Source organism: Triticum urartu, chromosome 2 (genome assembly GCF_003073215.2).
Source record: "Triticum urartu cultivar G1812 chromosome 2, Tu2.1, whole genome shotgun sequence".
NCBI classification, from domain to species: Eukaryota; Viridiplantae; Streptophyta; class Magnoliopsida; order Poales; family Poaceae; genus Triticum; species Triticum urartu.
The window spans coordinates 139067243-139085096 of NC_053023.1; positions in this window are offsets into that span (position 1 = coordinate 139067243).

A 17854-nucleotide genomic window follows, 5' to 3' on the forward strand; every position below is an offset into this window, starting at 1 on the left:
GGAGCATCCAACGGTGCAGACATACAATCCGTGGGGTTTGGGTTCTGGCGAATAAAATAAGAAAGCACGACTCAGATCGTGGGCGGGGTGCGGTTTGGTCGGCACATGACTTTCATCAACGAACCGTGTGCTATTCGCAAACCAGATTGCTTATTTTTGTTCACACATACTGTAGTGAGATCGATTGAGTGTGCTACCTCTATGATATAATAATAATAATAACAAAAAATAGTCCATATTCATTGCCTGAGCTGATAGCATATCAAGGTCAACATATTAACAGTTCTTACATTAACAGAAAACCAGGCATAACTCACAAATTCAGTACATGCGACAGTTCTAAATTGAACGAATTAAGTTGCAGGGTAGGCATAAAGACTAGTCTTACGGCTTAATTCCCATGTACATGGGGGAACCGGGATCATTAAGTTGACCCCGAATGAACTTGGGGTTTTTGATGATTTTACGCTTCTCTGTTGCACTGGTGCACGATCCCTTGGCTGGCAACTCATCAAATTCATCGTACTCGTCCTGATCAGCAACATCATTGACACCCGGTACCCTTCTCTTCCCATGCATCGCTAAATGTCCGTTCTTATGCAAGGGGTCTTCCACAAAGAAAATCTGGGTAGCATCGTTGGCAAGAATGAATGGGTCCACGTGATATGCCATCGTTGTCCTGTTAACACAGGTCTTCCTGTACTCATCAATCCTTACCTGACCAAGAGGGATCCATGCGCACGTGAATAATGCCACCTTAACTTTCACATAGTCAAGCTCCCAAATCTCTTTGGTGGTTCCATGGTATACCCTTTTATCAGCTTCATTTATAGTCATGAATTCTATTCAAAAAGAGATGTTCGGATATGAGGTCTTCTTATCACGTTTTTCAATGTAGAATGTGTATCCATTTATGTCATATGCTTGGTACATCAACACCGTAGGTGATGGCTTTTGTGCCAACCACGTAGCAATGTCATCAATGGATCCTTGTGCCAAACGATTCTCCAGCCATTCGGCATAGTTCTTGGTGTGCTCCTTCATCTCCACCTCTGATGAAGGCACCATTGGTAAGAATCTTTGGCGTATCTCCGCCAAGTGTTCTTCGGCATAAGCGATGAGAACTGGGCTGTTAAGCAGTACTGTCAAATGGGCTTTCTCTGCCAATTCTCCGGGTGCAGCCATTTGCGTGCCAGCAAGGACCAGCTTACCTTTCAGCCTTCCCTCATGCCGAGAGAGGGGAAAACCTATAGGTCTTTGTTTCATGTATTCAGTGCAAAACTCAACCACCTCTTCCGCAGTATAACCTTGTAGGATGCTTGCCTCTGGATGGTTTCGGTTACGATAAAAGCGCTTCAGTATTCCCATGAACCACTCGAAGGGATACATATTGCAAAGAAACACAGGACCACAATACTTTATCTCGTCGACAAGGTGCACAGTGAGATGGACCATGACATCAAAGAATGACGGTGGGAAAAACATCTCTAGGTTGGACAATATTCTTCAGGATCTACAACTTTCTGCCATAGTTTGTTGAAGAAATCACAAAGGTCAATGAGTGTGTTTCTTATATATTTGTCCATCAGATTCCTGATGGCCACCGGGAGGATTTGTGTCAACATTACGTGGCAATCATGTGACTTCATGTGTCCCAACTTAATTTTACCTGAGCTCACATCCACGAGACTTCTGATGTTTGCGCAGTAGGAAGAGGGTGTCTTAACTGACAACAAATAGGTGAAGAACTGTGTTGCTTCTTTTGTACTGAAATTGTAACTCTGGCGAGCTTTGATAAATTTTTCATCATCTTCTGCTTCACTCTTGCATTGCGATTGATCAGCAAGCATATCGAGCCATGAACCGTCACCATCCTTTCTTTTACCTTTAATCTTAAGCAGAGTACCAAGGATGCTTTCACATACATTCTTCTCTACGTGCATGACATCGATACAGTGACGTACACGTAGAATCTCCCAGTAAGGTAATTTACAGAACACCGATTTCTTCTTAAACACTTGATCCTTGGGTGTTAGTTTCACCATCAAAGGGTGGTTCTTGCCAAGCACAACATTATTTTTTTAGCCATGTTGTGGACCACCTCCCCGTCATAGGGTCTTGGGGTCACACCTGCCTCTGCCGTACCATCAAATTTAGCTTTCATCTTTCAGTATGAGTGATTCATCCGAAGAACCTACGATGATGCAAATACACTATTTTGTGCGAGTTGGGAAGTCTTCTGCTAGCTGTCCTATCCATGCATGTGACACACCCTACATCTCCCCTTGTTTTCTGCCCCGATGTGCTGCCTAATGCCGGCATACCTTGAAAGGTGCGCACCGGCATTGCATGTCATTACAAAAAAAGACACATCCGTGACATTTTGGGCCGAACGAATTTTTTTGTCATACTTATGACACTTCTATGACGATAATTGTGACAAAACCCGGTATCATCATAGATGTGGTGGGGTCCTACTTCTATGACAAAAAATCATGACCGAAAATGGGCTTTTCATCCTGGGTGGGCCGGAGACGCAGCTGCATGACATTCTTTGGGCCGTCCATGACGGAAAAAACCATGGTAGAAGCGAGGGCGAGGAAAATATCGGGGTGTTCCCGGTTACGGTGGGTGGTCGGGGCCGAGCGATGCGCATTTCTCTCGTACTCGCACACGCGTGGGTGCGAGGCGTTGGGCTCTAACTGAACCCGAGCGAGGTGTTGGGCACTAACTGAACCCGAGCGATTGCACTGCAGGCTACGCGTTACTGAACCCAAGCGATCGATCGATGACTGTTAACTGAACCCGATCGAGCGATTCCTTCGCTACTACTGCTAGCTGAAGCCGATCGATGCTGCCTCTGGATGAACAGTGAGCGTTGCGGGGGGGGGGGGGGGGGGGGGGGGGGGTTGGATGAACAGTTCCCGGTGGGAGTGGTTGAACAGGACCCCGTGGTGTTGCCTATGGATGAATAGTACCTCGATCGATCGAGCCGGTTGGGGCTGGATGAACAGGACCCCGTGGAGGACAGGATGAACAGGACCACCCCGTGGAGGGAAGGATGAACAATAGACGGTGGAGGGCTGGATGAACAGTAGCCCGTGGAGGGGTGGTTGAACAGGAGCCCGTGGAGAGGGCTGGTTGAACAGTAGCCGGTGGAGTAGCGCGCGGTGGAGGCTAGATGAACAGGAGCCCGTAGATGAACAGTCGCATGTGGAGGCTGGAGGAGGTCGACGGTGGATGAATAGTAGCCCGTGGAGGCTGGAGGGGGTCGATGGTGGAGATGAGCATGACCCCCGTTTCGACCGTAGCGCTCCAACACAAATCCGTTTCCTCCGTTTTGCGGTATGCCACACCCCTCCCGATCAACAAGACCCCCGTTTCGACCGTAGGAGGTCCGTTTCCTCCGTTTTGCGGTGCGCCAGACCCCTCCCGATGAACAGGATCCCGTTTCGAACGTGGCCGGTCGAACACAAGGCCGTTTCCTACGTTCTGCGGTATGCCAGGCCTCGTTTCCATCGGCTGCTTCGTCCAAGCCCTCCCGATGAACACGGCGATGCATTCCGTTCCGACCCAGCCGGTTGGCTCCCCATGAACACGACGATGACGCTATTTCTCCGTTCCGACCCAGCCATGTACACAAGCCCTGGCCGTACGTATGCGCGAGTAGGCGTTCGAGACCCCGCCCGTATGTACGTACGTGACCGTATTTTCTTTCTTGCACACTGGCCGCTGTACGTACGTGTACATGCTACGTGCGCGCCTCTACAACGACACGTGCGCGCCTCTACATCGACCAGTATGTACTTACATGTTTGCGACCAGAATGACAACGCTACGTACGCTTCGACCAGGTGGGTCTCGACTGTCAGGCACTTCCTTGCATGCGAAGATGTAGCTGGTGGGTCCCAACAGTTAGGGGGGCGAATCGTTTTTTTTGCCTGGACGCACTTCCTTGTGTGCGAAGATGTAGCCTGTGGGTCCCAGCAGTCAGGGGAAACATTTTTTTCACGAAATATGGTGGCCCGTCCGGTGGGTCCCTGCTGTCAAGTGGAGGAATAATTATTTTGTGCATAATAAGGAGGCACTTCCTTGCTGTGGTCATGGACCCAGATGTCAGCCTCTCCACGTACAGTCCACGTCCGATAGAAGCCGTTCCTTGACCACGTTGACCACGCCGCACCGAGAGCACCAGGGTGATGGACGATGGCGAGGCCTAGGAAGGGGGCGACGCGGAGGCGGGGAAGACGCGGCAATGGAAGCCCGCACGGAGTGGAGTACGAGGGTTCACTGGTTCGGCTGCGGTGTGAGGCTGCCGTCGCCGCAGGGCCTGGCCAGCGGTGGGAATAGTAGGGGGCGATGAGGCCTCTGCGGCAGCACAGCCGGCCACGGGAGGCAGGAGAGTGCGGCACGACTGGCTGCTTTGGGCGGCTGGAGCAAGAAGACCAGAGGTTGAAGAAGCACTACGGCCGTTGGATGGACATCGTACAGTCACTGGAGCTAGAATCGTTCATATTGACTAAGTTGACAAAGCACTCCGTCCCCGTCAACTTAGTAGGCCCACAAGTCAGCCTCCCACCAAGGTGGGTCCCAACTAGCAGGGGGAATATTCATTTTTTTGTGCATAATAAGGAGGCACCTCCGGTGGGTCCGAGCTGACAGCGGGGGGAACGTTTTTTCGTCTAATACGTTGGCCCGTCCGGTGGGTCCCAGCAGTCAGGGGGGAAACATTTTTCGCCAAATACGGTGGCCCGTCTGGTGGGTCCCCACTATCAGGTGGAGGAATAATTGTTTTCCACATAATAAGGAGGCACTTCCTTGCGGCTGCTGTGGACCCAGCTGTTAGCCTCTCCACGTACAGTACTCTTCCGATGGAAGTCGTTCCTTGACCACGTCGACCACGCCGCGCCGAGAGCACCAGGGCGGTGGACGACATCGAGGCCTAGGAAGGGGACGACACGGAGCCGGGGAAGATGCGGCAGTGGATGCCCATGCAGAGAGGAGTACGAGGGTTCACTGGTTCGGTTGTGGTGTGAGGCTGTCGTCGCCGCAGAATAACAGGGGGTGTGGGTGAGTGGAGGGATGCCATGGCCAGCGGTGGGAGTAGTAGGGGGCAGTGAGGCCTGCGCGGCAGCACGGCCGGCCATGGGAGGCAGGAGCAGGCGGCACGACCGGCGCTGCTATGGGCGGCTGGAGCAAGAAGACCAAAGGTTGAAGAAGCACGACGGCCTTTGGATGGACATTGTACGGTCACTGCAGCTAGAATTATTTATATTGACTAAGTTGACAAAGCCCTTGGTACGCGTCAACTTAGTAGGCCCACAGGTCAGCTTCCGAAACGGTGCGCCCCAGATGTCAGGGGGAGGAATCATTTTTTGGGCGGGTGAAGCTAGAATATCCGAGATTGAAGAAGAAGCACGGCATTCGTTGGATGGACATCCAACGGCCACTGCTGCTAGAAGCGTGTGTCGACTATAAGTTGACAAAGCCTTGCATACGCGTCAACTCTTTTTTTTGAGGGGACGCGTCAACTTAGTAAGGCCACAAGTGTGTGGCAGAGAACTTATAGCCCATTTGAGATTTGTAAGAATGTGCGGCCAATTTTTGAATTCTAATGGAATTTACTACAACCCATTTACATTTTGTTAAAAGTACATCCCATTACAACCAACCGTTCAAAATAGAATTCAATAAAAATTTCCCACATTTTGACGGGATCCGAAATATTTTTATCCCAGAATTTCTAGTCAGATTAAATACAATTTCAATATAAATTTATATTACGTAAAAATCCAACGAAACATTGCACTCGCAACAATTAATGAAATTAAAATTTTCAATATCCAAAAATAATATTTTATAAAGTAATTACGTGTTTGGTGCATTTTTTATAGTTACTGCCCAGTTTTTATAATTACATCACATTTATTATTTCTTAAAGCCCATTTTCTTGTTAATCCTAATGTATCCATCCTAGGAAAGATTTGCAGTCCAGCGGGGCGGAGAATAACAACTTGACCTTGCCTGGGTATTCCTAAAAAAAGTATAGCTGGGCTAGCCATTTTCAGCTTGAAAAAAAATATATCTAGGCTAGATATCTGGCTTGGGCTAGACAGGCCACATCCCGCTCAGTTAATAACTGCAGCGATGTTTTCGTTGTTGTTCAGAGGAGAAAAATTAATATCTGGGCTAAACATCGCTCAAGAAAAACTCTACAGTGCTCACACCTCAAAAACACAAATACTGCTTGAGCTGCTTGGTCCCAGCTGTCAGCCGCTTCTGGTGCAATTCTGTCATTTATTGACTACATAGGTTGACAATGGTGTGGGACCCTGATGTCAGGAAACCAGGAGGAAGCAAAATTTTTTTGTTTTATATACTAATAAGGAGGCACTTGCGTACGTGCGGCTATGGCCCTGGTGGGTCCCTACTGTCATCCTATCCAAGTAAAGTCATCTCCTCATCCTCATGTCCGTTGACCATGTTGACAACGTGAGATGGCGGCGCCACTACGAGCGCAAAAACTCGAAGGACGATGGAGAGGGCCTCACGGGCCCTACGGATGGTCTGATACAACGCCCGCTGCTCATTCGGGAAGCCAGGATCATAGGGCCACATGTCCGCGACGGCATTGTCGTTCGCTTGTTAACCGATGCTCGTTGAGGAGACAGAGGTTGCAGCATAGGTCCTCCTGCGCTGGTAGCTCTTCCGCCATTAGGGCGTCGAAGTGCGGCCGCACCTGCTCTGTGGTGAACACGGCATGAACCGGCTTGGACAGTGGCGCCGGCTCCTGGTCGGAAGCTATGTCCATCGTCTGATTGTCGTCGCTCAGCTCGGCGAGGTAGCTGGCGAGCTAGCATGTCCGGCTGCTGGACCGAGTCTGGCTGCCCTGGCCCACCCAGACCGCCTCCCTTCCCCCCGCGCGCTTTTCGCCCGAAACGGCCAGTGCCGCTCGCCCCGCTTCCCGGTGCATGCGATTGCTCCAAGTGCCATCTGTCCATCCTTCTGCCGCCCACATTAATGATACGCGGTTGCCGAGGTGGCTACTCCGACGCCACACGTCCGTCCCTCCGCCGCCCACCATTGCTATATAAACTGCTGCGCTGGCCATAGCCGCAGTCATCCGCATCCGTTCCTATTCTCCTGTCCACACCACTACCGCCCACCATGGCTTCCTCGCGCTCCAGCGCTCTTCGGGACGGGCGGACGACGAACCACAAGGAGATGGCAGCCATTGCTGCCGACTGGCTGGCCGGCAGGCAGCCGGAGGACGACGACTTCCCAATGGAGAACATGGTAGTCGATGATCCGGCGCCAACCCCCTCCTCCGCGCCATCCTCACCGGTGCATTGCACCATGACCATCGGCGAGGACTGTGCCCAATATATGGACACGGTGAGGCAGAAGCGTGAGGAGCAGTTCCGGGAGGCGCAGGCCGACGCCGCCTACAACCACCATCTCCTCCAGGAGCACCTGCAGGCGGAGAAGAAGATCACCGCGGAGCGGGTGGAGCAGGAGGCGCTGCTCGACTTGTACCGCTTCGCCCGCGAGGGCCGCCTCGAGCGCTGGTGGTACTGCATTCGGGAGGACGAGGCAGAGGACAATGCCGGCTCCGATGAGTCCCTGCTCTGGTGGCATTGACTAGGCCTTGCGGTGCAAACAGCGAGGCAGAGGACAGCGCCGGCTCCGCCGAGGCCCCACACTGCCGGCAACCGGGGGGGGGGGGGGGGGGGAGGGAGGATTTCCCCCGCTCTGCTGAGGCGCCGCCCGCCGGCAATGAGACATAGGACATCGCCAGCTCCGCCGAGGCCCCGCCCCGCTGCCAGCGAGGCCGCGCCACACAGAAAACGAGGAAGAGTAGAACATGGTAGGTCGCCGCCGCCCGGGTCCAAGTAAGGCCACCGCTGCTACCCTCGGTTGAAGCCAAGCTAGGCGGGTTGACCACTGACGGCCGGTTAGCTTCTTGGCGGCAACGTGGAGTCGGAGAGCTATGTTGGAGAAGGACGCTGCTTCTACTTAACTGCTGGTGCAGTTGGCTGACTGACTGATAACCCACAAGTATAGGGGATCGTAACAGTTTTCGATAAGTAAGAGTGTCGAACCAAACAAGGAGCTAAAGGCAGAACAAATATTCCCTTAAGTTCTATCGACCACCGATACAACTCTACACGCGCTTGATGTTCGCTTTACCTAGAACAAGTATGAAACTAGAAGTGCTTTGTAGGTATTGTTGGATAGGTTTGCAAGATAATAAAGATTACGTAAATAAAAAGTAGGGGCTGTTTAGGTAAAGACACAACTAAGTTAGTTTTAGTAAAGAGCTTTTTGTTACGAGAAAGTTATTTGTCCCTAGGCAATCGATAACTAGACCGGTAATCATTATTGCAATTTTATTTAAGGGAGAGGCATAAGCTAACATACTTCCTCTACTTGGATCATATGCACTTATGATTGGAACTCTAGCAAGCATCCGCAACTACTAAAGATCATTAAGGTAAAACCCAACCATAGCATTAAAGCATCAAGTCCTCTTTATCCCATACGCAACAACCCCCTTACTCGGGTTTGTGTTTCAGTCACTCACGCAACCCACTATAAGTGAATCATGAACATATTGCAACACCCTACAGTGGGGATCCCTCACGCTTGCACGACACAGAGAGCATCATAGGACAACACCAATAATAAAACATGCAACTCAAACCAATCACGATAATCAAATAACACATAGGACAAAACAGATCTACTCAAACATCATAAGATAGCCATACATCATTGGGAAATAATAGCGTTGAGCACCATGTTTAAGTAGAGATTACAGCAGGTAAGAGAGAGGTTACACCGCTGCATAGAGGGGGGAAGAGTTGGTGATGATGGCGGTGAAGTTGTTCGTGAATATTGCAGTGATGATGATGGCCACGGCAGCGTTCCGGTGCCACCGGAAGAGAAGGGGAGAGGGGGCCCATTCGTCTTCTTCTTCCTTGACCTCCTCCCTAGATGGGAGAAGGGTTTCCCCTCTGGTCCTTGGCCTCCATGGCGTGGGAGGGGCGAGAGCCCCTCTGAGATTGGATCTGTCTCTCTGTCTCTCTCTGTTTCTGCGTTCTCAGATTCTACCTGAAATTTTAACATGATCTCTATCCGAAAATTAGCTTTCTTGCAGCGAAAGAAGGGCTCCAACCGCCTTAATGGGTGGCCACGAGGGTCAGGGGTGCACCTGCCCCCTGGGGCGCGCCCCCTGCCTCGTGGGCCCCTCAAGCATCATCTCCCGTTGATTTCACTTCCCAAAAATCACATATATTCCAAAAAAAAATCTCCGTCCGTTTTTATCCCGTTTGGACTCCGTTTGATATGGATTTTATGCGAAACAAAAAACATGCAACAGACAGGAACTGGCACTGGGCACTGGATCAATATGTTAGTCCCAAAAATATTATAAAAAGTTGCCAAAAGTATATGAAAGTTGTAGAATATTGGCATGGAACAATCAAAAATTATAGATACGACGGAGACGTATCAGCATCCCCAAGCTTAATTCCTGCTCGGCCTCGAGTAGGTAAATGATAAAAAAGATAATTTTTGATTTGGAATGCTACCTAGAATAATCTTGATTACATATCTAATCATGGCATGAATATTAAGATACGAGTGATTCAAAGCAATAGTCTATCAGTTGACATGAAAACAATAATACTTCAAGCCTACTAATAAAGCAATGAGGTCTTTTCAAAATAACATGGCCAAAGAAAGTTATCCCTACAAAATCATATAGTCTGGCTATGCTCCATCTTCTTCACACAAAATATTCACATCATGCACAACCCTGATGACAAGCCAAGCAATTGTTTCATACTTTTGACGTTCTCAAACCTTTTCAACTTTCACTCAATACATGAGCGTAAGCCATGGACATAACACTATAGGTGGAATAGAATATGATGGTGGAGGTTGTGTAGAAGAAGACAAAAAAGGAGAAAGTCTCACATCGACGCGGCTAATCAACGGGCTATGGAGATGCCCATCAATTGATGTCAATGTGAGGAGTAGGGATTGCCATGCAATGGATGTACTAGAGCTATAAGTATATGAAAGCTCAAACTGAAACTAAGTGGGTGTGCATCCAACTTGCTTGCTCATGAAGACCTAGGGCATTTGAGGAAGCCCATCGTTGGAATATACAAGCCAAGTTCTATAATGAGAATTCCCACTAGTATATGAAAGTGATAACTCAAGAGACTCTCTATATGAAGAACATGGTGCTACTCCGAAGCACAAGTGTGGTAAAAGGATAGTAACATTGCCCCTTCTCTTTTTTATCTCATTTTTTATTTTTTTTTATTTTTTTGGGCTTCTCTTTTTTTTCGTCCGGAGTCTCATCCCGACTTGTGGGGGAATCATAGTCTCCATCATCCTTTCCTCACTGGGACAATGTTCTAATAATGATGATCATCACACTTTTATTTACTTATAACTCAATATTACAACTCGATATCTAGAACAAAGATATGACTCTATATGAATGCCTCCGGCAGTGTACCGGGATGTGCAATGATCTAGCGTAGCAATGACATCAAAAAACGGACAAGCCATTAAAACATCATGCTAGCTATCTTACGATCATGCAAAGCAATATGACAATGAATGCTCAAGTCATGGATATGATGATGATGGAAGTTGCATGGCAATATATCTCGGAATGGCTATGGAAATGTCATGATAGGTAGGTATGGTGGCTGTTTTGAGGAAGGTATATGGTGGGTTTATGGTACCGACGAAAGTTGCGCGATACTAGAGAGGCTAGCAATGGTGGAAGGGTGAGAGTGCGTATAATCCATGGACTCAACATTAGTCATAAAGAACTCACATACTTATTGCAAAAACCTATTAGTCATCGAAATAAAGTACTACGCGCATGCTCCTAGGGGGATAGATTGGTAGGAAAAGACCATCGCTCGTCCCCGACCGCCACTCATAAGGAAGACAATCAATAAATAAATCATGCTCCGACTTCGTTACATAACGGTTCACCATACGTGCATGCTACAGGAATCACAAACCTCAACACAAGTATTTCTACTAATCCACAACTACCCACTAGCATGACCCTAATATCACCATCTTTATATCGCAAAACTATTGCAAGGAATCAAACACATCATATTCAGTGATCTACAAGTTTTATGTAGGATTTTATGACTAACCATGTGAATGACCAATTCATGTCATCTCTCTAAATAGATATAAGTGAAGCAAGAGAGTTTAATTCTTTCTACAAAAGATATGCCCATGCTCTAACAAATATAAGTGAAGCAAAAGAGCACTCTCCAAATGGCGGTTGTCTATGTGAAGAGAAACAGGCAATCCAAACTTCAAATGATATAAGTGAAGCACATGAAGCATTCTATAAAGCCATACTCAAAAGATATAAGTGAAGTGCAAAGAGCATTCTATAAATCAACTAAGGACTATCTCATACCAGCATGGTGCATAAAAGAAAAGTGAAAACTAAATGCAAAAGAAGCTCCAAGATTGCACATATCGCATGAACAAAATGAATCCGAAAACATACCGATAATTGTTGAAGAAAGAGGGGATGCCTTTCGGGGCATCCCCAAGCTTAGATGCTTGAGTACCCTTGAATATTTACTTGGGGTTCCTCGGGCATCCCCAAGATTGAGCTCTTTCCTCTCTTCGTTCTTCTCACATCGAGACCTTCTCGATCATCGAACACTTCATCCACACAAAACTTCAACAGAAAACTCGGCAAGACCCGTTAGTATAATAAAGCAAATCACTACTCTAAGTACTGTTGCAAACCAATTCATATTTTGGTTTTGCATTGTGTCTACTGTAATATAACTTTTCCATGGCTGAATCCACTGATATATATATTGATAGTTTCATCAAAACAAGCAAACTATGCATCAAAAACAGAATCTGTCAAAAACAGAACAGTCTGTAACAATCTTAACATTCACCATACTTCTGATACTTGAAAAATTCTGCAGAAATTAGGAAAAATAAAAAATTTGTATAGAAAGACAGTGCAAAAATAATCAGAACCGTTTGACGTTCCAGCTAAAAATATAAAATCGCGTACTACAGCCAAAGTTTCTGTCCTGCACTGTACAAACCATCAAGCAAATGTAAACATCCTAAAGGCAAACCTCGGCACATTATTTTTATAATACAATGGAATTGTACAAGAGGATACTTATTTTTGTTGAAAAGTTTCTGTAATCAAGATTCACAAAGTTTCAGTGAGCATGAACAAAATTCAAGGAGCTCTCCCACTTCAACAATGCTTGTCTTTCTCACTTTCACTTTCCTTTTTGAAAAAGCTTTGGGTTCCCCTCTTTATTTTTGTTGTTTTAAAACTATATGAAAGCACTCAACAGAAATAAATGACTCTCTAAAACTTCCGGGTTGTCTCCCTGGCAGCGCTTTATTTAAAGCCATTAAGCTAGGCGTATAGTGCTCAAGTAATGAATCCACCCGGATCCCAAGGTATATCAAAGCCAATTTTAATTAACAATGATTTGTAATTTAGTAGTGAGCACAAAGCAACATATATCATGTAATGACAAAGTCTAACTATCTTCCTATGCATCGGCATGTCATAACAAAACAATTCATGCAGACATAGTAAAGGCCAATGCATAGTATAAACAATTTCTTGCAATTTTATCATGTGGGAAACATAGAGAGGTGGAGATATAGTTCCTCTCTCATAATAATTGCAAGTAGGAGCAGAAAGCACATGCATATTATATCTATCAAAATCATCATGTGTAATAGTAAAACACAACCCATCAATGTAATCCTTAATAAGTGCAAACTTCTCCGATATAGTGTAGTTGGGAGAATTCAAAAAGATAATAGGACTATCATGCGTGGGTGCAATAGCAACAATTTCATGTTTAACATAAGGAACTATAGCAAGTTTATCTCCATAAGCATAATTCATATTGGCATCTTGGCCACAAGCATAGTAAGCATCATCAAAAAGGGATATTTCAAAAGAATCAACGGGATCATAACAATCATCATAGCAATCATCCTTCGGTAAGCACGAATTGAAATTAAACAATGTATGAGTTGAAGAGTTACTCTCATTAGAAGGTGGGCACGAGTAGCTAATCCGCTCTTCCTCCTTTTGTTCTTCGCTCTCCTCCTCATCTTTTTCATCCAATGAGCTCACAGTTTCATCAATTTCTTCCTCCATAGACTCCTGCAAAATATTAGTCTCTTCTTGGACAGCGGGGTAGTCCTCAATATATAGTTCAACATAGGCATTAGAAGCATAATTATCATAGCAATATTTAAGTATGTCAAAATTTTCAGATTTGTAAAGAGTAGCATTATACGTTTCAATCAAAGACGCAATTTCATAAGCACCCTTAAAAGCAACAAATTCTTTAATTTGTTGAACATCATAGTAACTACAAACACCCTTAGCATACAAAGATACGATTCCATTATCACTAAACTCACATTGATAGGGAAGGTGTTTCTTAGGGTTTTCAGAGCAACAAGTAATATAATATATTTCGCATAAATTCCAAGCATAGCATTGCAAATGATGAATTTGACCCAGTAAAATTTTCCCTTTTTCAGATATTCGGTGTCGCACATAACAAGCATGCTCATCTAAAGATTTGCCCTCAACTAAGCTAGTTGGGGTTTCAGCACGAGCACATAGGGATCGAAGATGATCCAAGTAATAAGCTTCAGCAGTGTGATAGATTTTGAGTGGTTCTTCAACCATTGTTTTAGTAGGTACAACTAATTTTTTTGGTATTTTGCGTTTCCTACCCATAAATAAAGATAGAAAACAACTAAGAGCAGCAAATAAAAATTACTTAGTGATAAAGCAAACAAGCACACATGAGAATATTCACCCCACGCTATTGCTTCCCCGGCAACGGCGCCAGCAAAAGGTCTTGATAACCCACAAGTATAGGGGATCGCAACAGTTTTCGATAAGTAAGAGTGTCGAACCCAACGAGGAGCTAAAGGCAGAACAAATATTCCCTCAAGTTCTATCAACCACCGATACAACTCTATGCGCGCTTGATGTTCGCTTTACCTAGAACAAGTATGAAACTAGAAGTGCTTTGTAGGTGTTGTTGGATAGGTTTGCAAGATAATAAAGATTATGTAAATAAAAAGTAGGGGCTGTTTAGGTAAAGACACAACTAAGTTAGTTTTAGTAAAGAGCTTTTTGTTACGAGAAAGTTATTTGTCCCTAGGCAATCGATAACTAGACCGGTAATCATTATTGCAATTTTATTTGAGGGAGAGGCATAAGCTAACATACTTTCTCTACTTGGATCATATGCACTTATGATTGGAACTCTAGCAAGCATCCGCAACTACTAAAGATCATTAAGGTAAAACCCAACCATAGCATTAAAGCATCAAGTCCTCTTTATCCCATACGCAACAACCCCCTTACTCGGGTTTGTGTTTCAGTCACTCACGCAACCCACTATAAGCGAATCATGAACGTATTGCAACACCATACAGCGGGGATCCCTCATGCTTGCGCGACATGGAGAGCACCATAGGACAACACCAATAATAAAACATGCAACTCAAACCAATCACGATCATCAAATAACCCATAGGACAAAACGGATCTACTCAAACATCATAAGATAGCCATACATCATTGGGAAATAATATATAGCATTGAGCACCATGTTTAAGTAGATATTACAGCGGGTAAGAGAGAGGTTACACCGCTGCATAGAGGGGGGAAGAGTTGGTGATGATGGCGGTGAAGTTGTTCGTGAAGATTGCGGTGATGATGATGGCCACGACAGCGTTCCGGCGTCACCGGAAGAGAAGGGGAGAGGGGGCCCCTTCATCTTCTTCTTCCTTGACCTCCTCCCTAGATGGGAGAAGGATTTCCCCTCTGGTCCTTGGCCTCCATGGCGTGGGAGGGGCAACAGCCCCTCCGAGATTGGATCTGTCTCTCTGTCTCTCTCTGTTTCTGCGTTCTCAGATTCTACCCTTTCACCGTTTCTTATATTCCCGGAGATCCGTAACTCCGGTTGGGCTGAAATTTTAACACGATCTCTATCCGGAAATTAGCTTTCTTGCGGCGAAAGAAGGGCTCAAACCGCCTTACGGGGTGGCCACGAGGGTCAGGGGCGCACCTGCCCCCCTGGGGCGCGCCCCCTGCCTCATGGGCCCCTCGAGCATCATCTCGCGTTGATTTCACTTCCCAAAAATCACATATATTCCAAAAAAAATCTCCGTCCGTTTTTATCCCGTTTGGACTCCGTTTGATATGGATTTTCTGCGAAACAAAAAACATGCAACAGACAGGAACTGGCACTGGGCACTGGATCATTATGTTAGTCCCAAAAATATTATAAAAAGTTGCCAAAAGTATATGGAAGTTGTAGAATATTGGCATGGAACAATAAAAAATTATAGATGCGACGGAGACGTATCACTGACACGTGGGCCCAACAGGCATCTGGGCCACATGTCAGTTACGCAATTGCACCTGCAGTTAAGTCACTTAAGCTTCTGTTCGGCTGAGTAGGATAAATGTGGGTAGCTTCGGTTAATTAATTATACCTCCAGCGCACCCCTTTTTAGTTGAAGAATGTATGGAATGTAATGAAATCCGGCATGTTTATATGAAATCCGACCATGTATGAATGAATTAATTTCGATTAGTTCGAATTCTTGTATCACTGGCATTGGATGAACATGCAAAACAATACGTACTAGCATTATTCCCAAGGTTATCACCTCGTTTGCAGCAGTTTCACATGTACTCCCTCCGGTCCTTTCTAGTCTGCATACAAGTTTTGTCTGCAGTCAAAGTATCTCTACTTTGACCAATCTTATAGAAAAAAGTATGCACTTTCACAATGTGCGAAGTAAAAAGGAACAGAAGGAGTAGAAAGAGTTTGAGCAGCTTTTTAGTGTTCCTGTACATTGCAATCAAACACACAGGCCTGGCAATTCATAGAGAACATTCAAAACAATCGATGATTATGCATCTCAGCGATTCACATGTCAGAGCCAATATTTACTTCACAACTAAAGAATAAACAAAAAATGGATCGACGTTGTTGACAGCAAAGGGCGTCCCATTGAAAAATATCAAACGCATGTCTTCTTGCTAAAATCAATGAGAAAAATTTGACAAGGTTTTCCCATTCCAAAATATCAAATGCCTACGATTGTGGAATGAGCAGGGTTTGCCATCAGTTCAGACATTGACATGGCACCTCGTGCTAAATAAACCAGCTTTTCTTTTTGTGTAGTTCCACCAAAATCAACCAAATTCGCGCATATCTTGTATGATTTCGCCCTTATATGTTGCAACACCTTGAAATGAATGAATGATTCGATGTATTCATGAACATTTTGTGGTGGAAATGAATGATTCGATGTATTCATGAACATTTTGTGCAGTTCCCATTGAAATCAAGCTGAGCACCCTGTTTGCACAAATACAAAAAAGTGGTTAGTATAAAGCAAACTGTACTATGAATTGACAGTTTAAACAGGCACTGACATGCTCCATGTAGAGCACACTTCTCGAAAAATGGAACTCACCGGAAAGAATCCTAGAACAACATTGTACTCGCGCATCACAGCAAGAAAATGGAGATTTGTCAGTCCTTCTGAGCTGAAGTTAGTTTGGTCTTGTGGGGGGTAATGTAACCATCCTTCAACTGCTCCTTCTGATGAGAAGATAGACATGGCTTCTTCATCCTGGCATAATCGGAACTAGTCACTTCACGTACTCCATATTCTTCTTCAGAGGAGGATGATCCTGTTATGCAAAGACAAGATGATAACTAAATGCTAGCATCCCTGTTTTCTCGAAAAAAAGGAAAGGAAATATTTAAAACAACACAATGAAGCACTTCTCAAGGACAATACCACTTTTTGATGACAATATCTAAATAGTAGCACAACACCAATAGAGATAACAAAGCTCAATCATATGGATCAAATCAGTGGGCGAGTACCAACCTTTGTCAGGAGGCTTATTGTGTAGATCATACGGATGAAGCACTTCTTCGGAACCATCTGTTGCTATCTACTGTGGTGGCCATGCTTACTATATACTCCTCGATTAGATTAATGTTTCCAACATCTTCCTGTGCGGTTCCACTAAAATATATGGTATCTTCAAAGAAGATCCCTGTTTGCACAATTAGAGATAATTATGTATTACATTAAGAGGGGCATCAAATCAGTGGCAAAACAATTGATCGTTCCAGCCATAGCAATAAATTAAGATGTAAAACTATATCATTACTTGTGTCATCACAGTTCCAATGCTTCATTATAGCACCAGGAGTTGATTTTTGTTTTTCTTCCTCTTGTTCTTCCCCTTCATCACTTGGTTCAATAACAGACAAGCTTCGCCTTCAATGTAAGATTTGGCATGTCAATTAGGTTGCACAAGTATAGCACTAAACAATGACATTAATTTTCTGATGAAAGTGGCAAAATACAGGCCAACAGTTGTGAAATATCCTTATCTTACCTCAATGGGATATTGCGGTGCACATACGGATTGGAAGTCTTGTCTCCATTTGTGCAGTTCACTAAAATCAAGCAACATTACCATACAAGTAGCACAACATATGAAAGCACACTGTAGAATCATGTGAAAGAAGGCTAGTACTGACCTCTGATGACGCGGAATTCAAACAACTCACAAGAAGAAGATCTGAACCAAATTTGCCAACACGGATAGGAAGTAAGATCTCCTCTTGTGCAATTCCACTAAGATCAAGCAATAAACCAACATTGTCGGTGTGACATTTTGGTTGAACTGCACAAAACACTCTTAAAACAATAGTGTTTTGTG